The sequence below is a fragment of the Sminthopsis crassicaudata genome, chromosome 1, assembly GCF_048593235.1.
Source record: "Sminthopsis crassicaudata isolate SCR6 chromosome 1, ASM4859323v1, whole genome shotgun sequence".
NCBI classification, from domain to species: Eukaryota; Metazoa; Chordata; class Mammalia; order Dasyuromorphia; family Dasyuridae; genus Sminthopsis; species Sminthopsis crassicaudata.
The window spans coordinates 160,640,943-160,655,544 of record NC_133617.1 but is presented as its reverse complement, the minus strand read 5'-3'; the positions used below and the strand labels follow the sequence as shown (position 1 = coordinate 160,655,544).

General features: G+C 33.9%; 1 pseudogene; it reads right to left on the bottom strand.

Moving 5' to 3' along the window:
- Positions 1-11,892: 11,892 nt before the first annotated feature.
- On the bottom strand, positions 11,893-12,340 carry LOC141553125 (small ribosomal subunit protein uS12-like; annotated as a pseudogene).
- Positions 12,341-14,602: the final 2,262 nt, after the last annotated feature.

Below are 14,602 nucleotides of genomic sequence, written 5' to 3'. Positions count from 1 at the left end.
AAAGTCTAAACTAGCATAACACAGATCAGGTCATTTGCATACATAGAGAATGTCCAGATCACCTTCCCCTTCTACTTTTACCTACTTTGGTGGGACAAGGTCTCTATGAATGTTTGCGTCCAGAGTTTGTGAAAGAATCACCATTCCACACATTACATAAGCTTTTGTGTTGCAATTTTAGACCAGAAGATAAATCTCCAAAGATCAATACATAGCACATCTTGTTATCCTGAGAAATGTTTGAGTAAAAGGGACTTAGAATTTTCTTGAAAAGCTAAAAGGACATCTTTAATGAGGATTAGAAATCTGAGTTCTTATCCTTTTTAATGAATTCAGGAGAAAGGATGTGGGGAGGATCAGAAATTGCCACTAGGGAGAAAGTGTTCCTTCATTTGCAAGCATGGTAGAATGGAAGCAATATGATAGAATGAAAAGAGTTCTGGATGTGTATTTGTAATTTTGAGTTCAAATACTCCTTCAGATAAGTACTGTGTCATCCTTGACAATTTACTTAACTTCAGTCTTAAGTTTTTTTCCACTGTAAAATGGGGATAATATTACCATCTATCTCATGGAGTTCAAATGAAATAATGTCAAAAAAGCACTTTCATCCAAGAGGGTGGAGAGAAGCCAGGAAGTTGTCAGTTCTCCTCAGTTTCCCTCAGAAATGACCTTAAATAAGAAATGACCTTAAGTTCTAAAAGAATTCTGAAGTGACAGCAAAAAGGTAGAATAAAACATTTTTCTAACCCTAGAAAACTTTAGTTCTAATCTTACTTGGCTAAAATGAGAGCATAGCCTCATACAGACAATGTCTGGGCAAGCCAGAAGGAAGCTCCTAGACACAGCATAGATAAGCAATTGAGACTCCACAGTCATGACTCAATAGGTCAATGGCACAATGGGCCAATTATGAGGTCTCAAGCAACCTCAGAACTCAGGAACAACAGATAACCTAAGCTGGACCACTCTAGAGCAGTGGGAAAACTGCTAACAATTTCCTGATATAGAAAAACCAGTGACCAGATCCTATGCAAGAAACTTGAGACAGTGCCTTCTGTATCCCAGGGGCAATGTTCACCTTTTAAAAATGAGCAAAACTATTCACCTTTTGATCTGATTTGTCTTGAGCAATATGATGAATATGGAAATATGTTTAGAATAATTGCACATATTTTACTTATATTGGATTGCTTGCTGTTTATGGGAAAAGGTGGAAGGGAAAGAGGGAGAAAAATTTGTAACAAAGTTTTGTGAAGATGAATGTTGAAAATTATCTTTGCATGTATTAAAAAAAATAAAAAGGCATTAAAAAAAGAAAGAAAAAATGAGCAAAAAGCAAAAAAGAGCCTTGACCATAGAGAGCTGCTATGGTTACAGAAAAGATCAAAACACAAACTCAGAATGAGGACAACAATGTCAAAATGCCTACGTATAAAGCCTCAAAGGGGAATATGAATTGGTCTCAGATCCAGAAAGTATTCTGGAAGAGCTCAAAAAGGATTTCAAATTATCAAGTAAAAGAAGTAAAAGAAAAATTGGGAAAAGAAATGAGAGCTATGCAAAAGAATTATGAAAAAAAGAGTCAACAGCTTGGTATAGGAAATATCAAAAAATGAACAAAACAAAACAAAAAACTTCTTAAAAAATAAAATTGACCAAATGGAGAAAAAAAAATCCACTAAAGACAACAACTCCTTTAAAAGTAAGATTGGCCAAAAGGAGAAGAAAATATAAAAGCTAACTGAAGAAAATAATTCCTCAAAAATTTGAATTGGGCAAGTAAAAGCTAACAACTCTATGGACATCAAGAATCAGTCAAACAAATTAGAATTTTAAAGATAGGAGAAAATGTAAAATACTGCTCAGAAAAATAACTGACCTGGAAAATAAATCCAGGAGTGATAATCAGAAAAAAAAAAAACACCCACTGGTTAGAAGAAACAAAGTGAAAGGAGAAAGAGTGAGAGAAAAAAAGTAAAACTGCAGAGGAAATGGGATGGAAGGAAACACAGAGTTAATAATCATAACTGTGAATATGAGTGGGATGAATTGTCCCATAAAATGGAAGAGGAGAGCAGAGTGAATTAAAAACGAGAATCCTACAAAATGTTTTCAAAAAACATATTTGAAGCAGAGACATACCGATAATAAAGGTAAAAATTGGAGCAGAATATGTTATACTTTAACTGAAGTAAAAGGGAAAAAAGTCAGAGATAGCAACCCTGATCTTAGAAACAGCAAAAGCAAAAATACATCTAATTAAAAGGGACAAGGAAGGAAACTAATTTTGCTAAAAAGCTACCATAAACAATGAAGTAATATCAATATTAAACATAAATGTACCAAGTAGTATGGCATTTAAATTTTTAGAAAAAAATTTTGAGTTACAGGAAGAAATAGGTAGCAAAACTATACTAGTGGAGAACCTCTACCTCCCCCTCTCAGAAGGAGATAAATCTAACCACAACATAAATAAGAAAGAAGTTAAGGAGGTGACAAGAATTTTAGAAAAAGACCTCTGGAGAAAATTGAATGGGGATAGAAAGGAATATATCTTTTTCTTAGCAGTAGATGGCATTTGCATACACACAAAATGGCCACATATTAAGGCATAAAAATCTCACAATCAAATGCAGAAAGGTAGAAATATTAAGTGCATATTATCAGATTTGATGCAATAAAAATTATATTTAATAAATGGTTATGAAAATATAGATTAAAAATTAACTAGAAACTAAATAACCTAATCCTAAAGAATGAGTAGGTTAAATAACAAATCATAGAAACAATCAACAATTTCATCAAAGAGAATGACAATACTGAAATAACATACCAAAATTTATGGTATGCAGCCAAAGCAGTATTTAAGGGAGATTTTATATCTCTAAATGCTTATACAAATAAAATAGAGAAAAAGCAGATAAATGAATTGGGCATGCAACTAAAAAAACTAGAAAAAGAACACATTTAAAATTCTGAAAATCAAAGGAGAAATTAATAAAATTGAAAGTAAAAACTCTATTGAACTAAATAAATAAAACAAAGAGCTGGTTTTATGAGGGAGACAAAAAACAAACCGTTGGTTAATTTGTTTATTTTTTTAAAAAGAATAAAACCAAATTGCCAGTATCAAAAATGAAAAGGGTGAATTCACTGCCAATGAAGAAGAATTTAAATTAACAACTAGGAACTATTTGACACCCACAAATATGTCAATAAATCTCATAATCCAAGTGATATGAATTAATATTTATATAAATATAAATTGCCCATATTAACAGAAAAGGAAATAAAATTCCCTTTTAAAAATCTCCAGAGTCAAATGAATTTACAAATAAATTTTACCAAACATTTAAAGGACAATTAATTCCAATATTACGTAGGCTATTTGGAAAAACAGGCAAAGAAGGAGTCCTACCAAATTCTTTTTATAACACAAATATGGTGCCAATATCTAAACCAGAAAGAACCAAAACAGAGAAAAAAATTATAGACCAATTTCCCTAATGAATATCAATGCAAATTTTTAAAATAAAATATCATCAGAGAAATTATAACAATTTATCACACCATGACCAGGTGATATTTATAATAGGAATGTAGAGCTACTTCAATATCAGTAAAACTATTAGTATAACTAATCATATTAATGACAAAACAACAGAAATCATATGATTATGTCAATAGATGCAGAAAAAGGTTTTGACAAAATTATAGCACCCATTCCTATTAAAAACACTAGAGAACATATGAATAAATGGAGTTTTCTTTAAAATTATAAATAATATCTATCTAAAAGCAAGTATCATATGTAAAAGAGATAAGCTAGAAGAATTCCCAATAAAATCAGGAGTGAAACAAGAATGCCCATTATCAATGCTATTATTCAATATTGTAATAGAAATGTTAGCTTAAACAATAAAAGAAGAAAAAGAAATTGAAGGAATTAGAAAGCAATGAGGAAATAAAACAATCACTCTTCACAGATGATATGATGATATATTTAAAAATTCCTAAAGAAACATCTACAAAACTACTTAAAACAATTAGCAGCTTTAGCAAAGTTTCAGGATATAAAATAAATCCACATAAATCATCAGGATTTTTATATATTACCAATAAAGTTCAGTAATAAGATAGAGAAATTTTACCTAAAATAATTGTAGACAATATAAAAATAAAAATAATTGAGAGTCTATTTGCCAAAGTAAACCTAGAAACTATATGAGCACAATTACAAAATGCTTTCCACATAAATAAAGTCAGATCCAGATGACTGGAAAAATATCAATTGATCATGAATAGGCCAAGTTATTATAATAAAAATGACAATTATACTTAAATTAATTTACTTATTCAGTGCCATACCAATAAAATTACCAACAATTGTTTTATAGAACTAGAAAAAATAATGACAAAGTTAATCTGGAAGAACAAAATATCAAGATTATCAAAAGAATTGATAAAAAAAAAAAGGGGGAGCAAAGGAAAGTGATATAGCCATACCAGATCTAAAACTATATTATAAAGCAGTAATCATCAAAATTATTTGGTACTGACTAAAAAAAAAAGTGGTGGATCAGTGGAATAACTTAGGTACACAAGACATAGTAGTAAATGATTACTACTGTCTGACAAACCCAAAGACTCACTATTTAACAAAAACTACTGGGAAAACTAGAAGGTAGCATGGCAGAAATTAGGCATAAATCAGTGTCTCACTCCATATACCAAGAGAAGGTCAAAATGAGTATATAATTTAGACATAAATAGTGATACCATAAGCAAATTGGGATAGCAAAAAAATAGTTTACCTTCAGATTTACGGAGAAAAGAAGAATTTATAACCAAACAAGAGATAAACATTATGAAATGCAAAATGAATACTTTTGATTACATTATGCTAAAAAAGATTTTACACAAATAAAACCAATGCAACCAAGATTAAAAGGAAAGTAGGAAGATGGGAAACAATTTTTACAGCCAGTGTTTCTGATAAAGGACTAATTTCTAAACTATATAAAAAACTGAATCAAATTTATAAGGATACAAGATATTCCCTAAATGGGATAGTTTTCAGATGAAGAAATTAAAGCTATATCTATGGCGATATTTTAAAATATGGTCATATTTTTTAAATGCTTGAAATCACAATTGATTAGAGAAATGAAAATTAAAACAACTCCAAAGTATCACCTCATAACTATCAGATTGATTAATATGACATAAAAAGGAAAATGATATAGAAAAGATGTAGAAAATTAAGACATAATACATTGTGGGTAGAGTTGTGAACTAATCCAACCATTTTGGAGAGCAATTTGGAACTATGGTCAATAGGCAATCAAACTTTGCATCCCTTTAATCCAGAAATATTGTTATTAGGTCTGTATCCCAAAGAAATCATGAAAAATGAGAAAAGGACCCACATATACAAAAATATTTATAGCAGCTCTTTTGTGGTGGCAAAAAATTGGAAACTGAGTGGATGCCCATCAGTTGGGGAATGGCTGAACAAATTGTGGTATATGAATATAGTGAAATGCTATCGTTCTATAAGAAATGATAAGCACGATTTCAGAAAAACTTGGCAAGATTTACATGAACTGATGCTGAGTAAAGTGAACTGAACAAGAAAATACTAAACAATAACAACATTGTATGATCATCAGCTAGGATAGACTTGGATCTTCTCAGTAATACAGTGATCCAAGACAATTCCAAAAGACTTACTATGGAAAATGGCATCCACATTCAGAGAAAGTACTCTGGAATTTGCAGATCAAAGCATACTATTTTTACTTTTTTAAATTTTGTTTTATCTTTCTTGTGTTTTTTTCCCTTTTGTTCTGATTCTTTTTTTCACTACTAGACTGATATGGACACATATTTAATATGATTATGCATATATAGCCTATATAAATTGCTTGTTGTCTTTGGAGGGGGAGACTGGGAGTAGGGAGAAAATTTAATACTAAAATTAAAACTAAAATTTTACAAAAATCTTTACATATAATTGGGAAAAAATAAAATACTAAGTGAAAAATTAAAAAGGGAAAAGGAGCTATATGTACAAAAATATTTATAGCAGTTCTTTTTGTGAAAGCAAAGAATTGGAAATTGAAGAAATACACATCAGTTAAGAAATGGCTGAACAAGTTGTGGTATATGAATGTAATGGCATTCAATTGTACTATAAGAATGATGAATTGGCAAATTGCAGAAAAGCGTGGAAAGATTTATATGAACTGATAATGAACCAACAGAACATTGTACACTGTAATAGCAACATTGTGCAATAATTAACTATGATTGACTTAGCTCTTCTCAGCAATACAATAATTTAAGACAATTTCAAAAGACTCATGGCTGAAAATGCTATTCACATCCAGAAAAAGAACTATGAAGTTTGAGGCTTATTATTTTCACTTTTTTATTGTTTTTTTTTGTTGTTGTTTTTAGTGGGTTTTCCCTTTAATTCTATCTCTTCTTTCATAACACAATAAATGTGGAAATATGTTGACAAGATTGCACATTTATAGCCTATATCAGATTCCTTGCCATTAAAACAGTTCACATTTACATAGCAGTTTTCTTTTTGCTTTCCTCACAACAACCTATAAGTTAAATATGAGCTAGGAAAGAGCTTTGCCCTTGTAGAAGATAGTGTGGAAAAAAGGAGGGAAAGCAAGGAGGGAAGGAGGGAGGGAGGAAAAAAGCTGGAACCCAAAATCTTATAAAAAAAAAAGGAATATTGAAAACTAACTTTATATGTAATTGAAAAAAATAAAATACTATTTATGAAAAGAAAAAGTACTTTCCAAACCTTAGAGGGCTAAATAAAATATAAGCTATTATTCCAGCTCACATTTAGACTGAATTATACTCTTAGATGACAATCTACTTGATTGTATGTTGGGTTTTTTTAATCCAGTCTCAAACATTTCCATGTGAAATGTATGTCTAAGTGAAAAGTCCAGAAGTATTATCTGTCAGGATCCAAAACTACTCCTATCTTTTTATTCTTCTCTTTTTACTATTAGGAGACACCCTGTTTTCCAGAGCTCAGTCCCAGGAAGCAAGCTATGTCCTGAGTTCAGCATAACAATTCTTTGCACTCACTCTGCTGCAACTAAATCACAGAACTGAAAGTCCTTGAGCTATAGCTAGCATCTAGAAGCTCAGAAACAAAGTCCTACTATGAATGGACTTTTTGTCACTAAGCAACTTTACTATTGCTGTTGCTGTTGCCTCTATTGCTACACTCACCATTTGAATTTTTATCTAGTACAAATATATAAATCAGGTTTAGCCCCACTGCCTCAGGTCTCCTATTAGAAGAGGCCCCAACACATGTGTCTAATTTCCCTCCCCCAAAAGAATAAAGAAAGTTTTTTGTTTATAAACTGTGTGAGCTCTTGGGTGTTTTGGGAGTTAATAGCAATTGCAAAACCTCTGTGACTCCTTTGGTCATTTGTTACCAGAGTTGACATATCTTTTTTAAAAATATAAAATAGAAACCATTGAAGCAGTTGAGCTTAAAAAAAAGGGCCAAATTGAAATTGATTTGGTGCCCTCCCAATGGTGCCCATAAATCCTCTCAAATGATTTATAAAACTATATTGAAAGAGCTAGTGCTTTTCCTGCTATGTTTAGGTCCTGGGGCTAAATGTTGGGGGGGGGACTAAAGACAAAAGTAATGATCTTTAGAATAAAATAGAATTAGATCTGTTTTTCCATTGGTATAGGAACATCTGAGGAGGAAGCACCACTATCAGTGCAGAAACTAGCCCTTGTTCTGAAATTTGTATTCTTAGAGTACTCTGGGACACTGAGAAGTGACTTATCCAGGATGGCTACACATGAACTTATACCTTTCTTCCTAATTCTAGAGTCAGGTCTCCATCCACTAGATCAAAAATGCTTACCCTAGGTTCTGTGAACTTATTTTTGCAATAGATGATAGATAGATAGATAGATAGATAATAGATCAATAGAAAAATAAATGATAGATGATTGACAGAAAGAAAGAATGCATATTCCAATGCATTTTATTTTTTTCATTTACAAAGCATTATTCTAAGAAGTGATCCATAGACATCACCAGATTGGCAAAAGTGTCCCCAAAATACAAAGAGCATGAGAACTCTTCCACTAAAAGATTCTGCTCCCAATAATTAAACAGTTCACATTTATATAGCAGTTTTCTTTTTGCTTTCCTCACAACAACCTATAGGTTAAATATGACCTAGGAAAGAGCTTTAGCCTTGTAGAAGATAATGTGGAAAAAAGGAAACATTTGAAAACGGCAAAGCAAGGTGGTTCAATGGATAAGTTTTGGGCCTGGAGTCAGGAAGACTCATATTCCTGAGTTTAAATCTGACCTCAGACATTTTACTAGCTATGTGACCCTGGGCAAGGCACTTTACTCTGTTTGCCTCAGTTTCCTCATCTGTAAAATTAGCTGGAGAAGAAAATGGCAAATCATTCCAGTATCTTTGCCAAGAAAACTCTAAATGGGGTCATGAAGAGTTGAACATGACTGAAAAACAATTGAACAACTAAACAAGGTGAATAGATAAAGGGATTTCATTTGGAAGAGACTTTGGAAATTAAAAATCATGTAGTTATTGAGCCCTCAATTGAGCCTTTAAAAAGTAGGCAGAGAGCAACTATAAAGCTCACATTTCTATTGTACTTCAAGATCTACAAAAATAGTGCTGGGAGGTAGCTGGTGCAAGTATTATCCCCATTTTATAGATAAAGCAAATGAAATATTGCAATGTTAAATGATCTGCCCTGTCAGTGCTAGGATTAGGATCAGGATTAAGATGGGATTTTCCTTTGGAAAATCTAGAATTCTTTCCACCCTGCCTCTCTTGAAAATGTAAATCTTATGAGGATATGTATTGAATCATTTTTTTTTTCTTCAAATGCTTAATTGGCATATAATAGATACTTACTAAATGCTTGCTGACTGATTTATTCCTGTTTCAACCTAGTTATTGTTTATGTTTTTTCAATAACTGAACAATAAACTTCATGAAAAACTGGATGAGACAGAAATGTCAATGAGGCAACTTCTGAGAAGTGCCAGATTTGTCTATTGCTGAATGTTTCAGTGTTCAGGCTAAAGAGAATCCTCCCCTAAAAGAAGTAGAACTGGACTCTTGCCTAACTTCATGCACTGTGGACCATGAGCCCAGACTGATACTCAGAGTCATGGCTATTCTCTTGTCCCAAATGGGATTCTTTTCCCAGCATCTTATTGCTTCTGTGGTAAAAGTAGAAACTAGATCTCAGATTCTGTCCAAGTGAAACTCTGATTAAGAGGGAAACCAGTAATTGATGATGCAAGAGCCCTTCCCAGAGTCATGATTAATAGTGGTCAAAATAGACAGCCACTAATATACAATAACCAGGAAGGCACAATGAAATACATCTTGAAAAAATAATTTTGCCTAAATGTATGTGTTTAATGTTCCCAAATTCCACTCTTTAAAAATGCATGTGAGCATTTTTAAAATTCTGGCCTCAAAAAAAAAACCCAAATAGAATCAGTATTTTCTACATAATAGAATAAAGAAAGAAGATTGTACATGAAACTACTGAACCCTGTTGCCTATGGCTTGCTTTTCTTTTTAACTAAAAATATAAATAATATCTGTCTCTTTAAAAAAGTAATTGATAAATTAACAAAACTGAAATATTTTAAGTATATAATAAACTCAACAGTTGGTAGGGCAGCTTGGTGAAAAAGTGGGGTAGAGTGCTGGATTTGAAGTCGGGAAGACTCATTTTCTTGAGTTCAAATCTGCCCTCACATACTTACTATCTTACTAGCTGTGTGGCCCTGGACAAGTTATTTAACCCTATTTACTTCAGTTTTTTCATTTGTAAATGAGTTAGAGAAGGAAATGGCAAACCACTCTGGTATCTTTGCCAAGAAAATGCAATCACAAAGAGTTGGATACAACTGAACAACAACAAAATTCAATAAATAGGTTGCTTCTTTCTGACCTTCTATTCTCTTTATTTTTTTAAAAAAATACCTCATTTATCCTCTTTTCTTTCTTTCACGGCTTTTTTTTTTGCTAACCTATCTCTATCTCCCATCATTTTTCCATTTGCTTACCACTTGAGAGAAAAAAAAGAAAAGAAAAATAATTTCTTCAGTTTCCTTGTAGCAAATACCCATAATCAAGCAAAACAAATTCCCCATATTAGCTATCTGAAAATGTATTTTACATCTTGAGTCTATCACTTCCATCAAGATATAGGAAAGTATGAGTCAGCATCAGCCATTTGGAATTATAGTGAGTCATAATTTTCCTTTTTTGTCATCTTTGCCAGTCTAATAGGCATGAGGTACAACTTCAGAGGGGACAATAAATCCTAACAATGGAGATGACATGGAGTAGTAAATATAGGGAACCAACCTTGGATTCAGGAAGCACAGGACTTAAATTCTCCCTGACTCATACTAATTATGTGAACATAAACAAAAAAACTTAACCTCTCAGTTTTCCTAGGTTAACCAAGATTTCACAGTGAAATCAGGCAGATAGGTGGACCAGTACTAGATCTGAAATCAGAAAGACTCATCTTCTAATGACAAATGTTGGAGGAGATGTGGAAAAACTGGGATGCTGATACATTGTTAGTGGAACTGTGAATGGATCAATCAATCATTCTGAAGAGCAATTTGGAACTATGCTCAAAAAGTTATCAAACTGTGCAAACCCTTTGACCCAGCAGTGTTGCTACTGGGCTTATATCTCAAAGAGATCATAAAGAAGGGAAAGGGACCCATATGTGCAAAAATGTTTGTGGCAGCCCTCTTTGTGGTGGCCAGAAACTGTAAACTGAGTGGATGCCTATCAATTGGAGAATGGCTGAATAAATTATGGCATATGAATGCTATGGAATATTATTATTCTGTAAGAAATGACCAGCAGGATAATTTCAGAGAGGCTTGGAGAGACTTACATGAACTGATGTGAAGTGAGCAGAACTAGGAGATCATTACACAAGGCATCAACAGGACTATATGATAATCAATTCTGATGGACGTAGCTCTCTTCAACAATGAGAGGATCCAAATCAGTTCCACTTGTTCAGTGATGAGGAGAACCATCTACACCCAGAGCGAGAACTGTGCGAACAGAGTGTGGACCACAACATAACATTCTCATTCTCTCTGTTGTTATTTGCTTGTAGTTTGTTTTCTTTTACAGTTTTTTCCTTCCTTCTTGATCTGATTTTTCTTGTGCAGCAAGATAACTGTATAAATATGTATACATACATTGGATTTAACATATATTTTAACATATTTAATGTATTGGACTATCTGCCATCTAGGGGGGTGGGGAGGGGGAATTAGGGGAAAATTTGGAACGGAAGGTTTTGCAAGGATCAATGTTGAAAAATTACCCATGCATATGTTTTGTAAATAAAAAGCTTTAATTAAAAAAAGAAAGAAAGAAAGACTCATCTTCAAATCTGGCCTCAGACATGAATCACTTCACCCTGTTTACCTCAGTTTCCTCATCTTTCCTCACTTACTTTCCTGATCAAATCCTGATCCTGATCAAGTCTGCTTGCACTTCTAGCTCTGGTTCCCAGATTTTAGTTATATCATCCCCTCGGAATTTTAAGGCTAGTCCACAGTGATTATAGGATTCCACTGATGGCTTGAGCCTCCATTCTATAGTGTATTTCAATCACCTAGAATCAGGTACTGTCTCCCCATTATCACTGATAACAGTGATAGTGAAACTCACATATGAATTTAACCAGTCAATATGACCTCAATATTGATAACCAATTAATACCAATTAGATTTTTTATGTGAAAAATGTTTACTATGACAAAGACATCATTCAGTTTTTATGATCTTGGTCTTTCCTTCTTGACTTTGTACAAGCCAAAAAAAAAAATGCAACTTTTACAATCTTGAAGCAAACTCCAGGAATATCACCAACAGCATGACCTTTTCAACCAAATATGTCAACCAAAACTTCATCATTTTCCTCAATAAAATTCAAGCAGCCATCATTGGGAACATAGGCAGCGAATTTTTTTTAAAAATTTATTTTTTTGCCATTCTTAATTAGCTGGATTCTCATAACTTCCTGATGGCAGAACTGAGCTGCTTGGCTTCCACACCAACTTTTTCTAAGACAATCCTTTTTGTATGGAATGCTCCTTCAAATGGGTTGGCCTTCAAGGCAGTTCCCAAATTAGTTTTCTTGTATTCTTTGTCATGACATTTCTGTTCTCTTCTGTGGTTGCAGAGCTTTCTAGCTTTATGAAAACCACAGCACTTATTACCCATGGTGCCACCAATTCCAGGTTCAGAGAGAGAATCAATTAGATTTTTTAAAGGGATATTTATGGAAAAGATATGGTAAGAAACAAAACACAAAACATCCCCTTACACCATACTTTCCACTGTACATTTTGATCTTTAGGGAAACAAAATAGTAGTTATATTCTTCCCACCACTGAGTTGCTGCCTAGATCTGGTATAGCCAGTGAACTCCTTTATTTGCCTTCCACTGCTAGCTAAGTTGGATCAAACATTTAATTCTTAAGGGCTTGCTCATCTTTAGGGGTCCCTCTATTGGGATGGCCTATGAGCACACAGCTTCCTAGGCAAGACTGTGCCCGACCATGTGCTCACAGCCAAAGAAGGAAGGTACCCTGATGGAAAACAGGAAGGATGAAAACAGGAAACAGTCACAGAATATCTGTGCAAACTCTAACTAGGGGATATCATCTTGCAAATCCAAAAACCAAACCCCCTATGTGGATTGGGACCAGGAAGGCAGAATGCTCTACACATGATCTTAAGACTGGGTTCTTCTCCTTGGCCACTTCAATGGGAAGAATTGTCATCTAGAAAACTCACATGGAGGAACATACACACAGGATAAACTTATGGCTGTTGTGAACCTGTAGAACGATAGCTCATACCCACATATGCTACAACATACGGCATGTGTGTGGAGGAGTAAGTAACTCATGCTCCCCAAACTGTAGGGTTTCAATGGCTTTCTTCCAGTTATGTCATCACTGTTCCCATTAGCTCTACTCCCTGCTGGTCTTAGTCTCCATAGCATATTACTCTACCAGATGCTGCTTGGCTGGACACTGCTTGCCTAGACTCTAGGTCCCTACTGGCCTCCAGTTTCTGTCTCAGCTAAAATCCTGATCTACCTCTTCCTCAAAAAAAAAAAGTGAGTGTTATCATGCTCTATTCTTTTAATGCCCATAAGCTTTAAACCAGCTCTTTTAGAAAACTGGAAACATAGCTAAGGAGCCAGCAAATTGCTGTCCACCACCACCTCTCCTTCCCTCAAACTTTTGGCTCAGAAGCTTCTCATCTTCCCAGCAGGAGATTCTTAACCACAGGTGCCTGAGTCCTTTGGAACAAAGAACATGTTTCTCCAAGCTACCTAATATCCTAAGGCTTAGTCATTCCTTTGGATTCCTCTCCCTACTCCAAGAACTTAGATCTCCCAATTAAGACTTTACTATTCTTCTATAAATGTTCCCTTTTTCAGTATCTGAAAGGTACCCTATAAATTAGACAATGCTTTTTTCCCGATAACTACCAAGCAGTTCTGGGGTTGGGAGTTCCTTGATTTTTAAACTTCAAATCTCTTCTGTTGTCTCACATTGACCAATGAATTGGGGACAGGGTATATGGAAAGATAAAGTAAGCCCAGGAATATAAGGACAAGATCTCTTCTACCAATCGCTCAGTATTCCTGGCCTTTCCATCTGCAGATATAATTAATCCAACATTCAAGCACCAATGATGACCCTTACATCTGGATGTGAAAGGATGAAGAAACTGAATTAGGTCCAGAGAGATTAAAGTATCCTGATAAAGAGGAAAGAGCACTTGATCTGACAGTCAGAAAAATAAGTTTCTATTCCAGCTCTCTCTTTTTTTTTAACTGTGTATGTGAACTTAAATCACTTCATTTCTGTGATCTTCAATTTTCTCAACTGTAAAATGGGATAATAATATGCATTCTACCTTCCTTGAAAGGATATTATAGGTATTTAATAAGATCATATAAAGTGTTTTGTAACTGAAAAGTTTCTTACAGCTCTATGTTATTATTGATTGATTCAGCCAAGGTTTATTAATGAAAGAAGGGGTTTCTTGATGCCATGGCAAACAGTATATTGCAATCAAATGAATGATGAATTTGTAATCAGTAGACCTGGGTTCAAATCCTGGTTCTGCTACTACTTGGGTGACTTTGAAAAAGTGACTTCATCTTCTGGGGCTGTCCCTTGATGGGTGAAATATGAGGGCTGAGCTAGTTAGTCTCCAAGTCTATTTCAGTTCTCTTGCTATTCAGTTGTGTCCAACATTTTGTGACTCAACTTGGGGTTTTCTTGGCAAAGCTATTGGGGTGGTCTGCCATCTTCTTCTCCAGTTCATTTTACAGATGAAGTAACTAAGGGAAACAGAGCTAAGTGGCTTGTCCAAGGACACATAGCTAGTAAGTAATCTGAGGCCAGATTTGAACTCAGGAAATATGAGTGTTTCTGACTTCAGGTCCAGCACTCTATACAC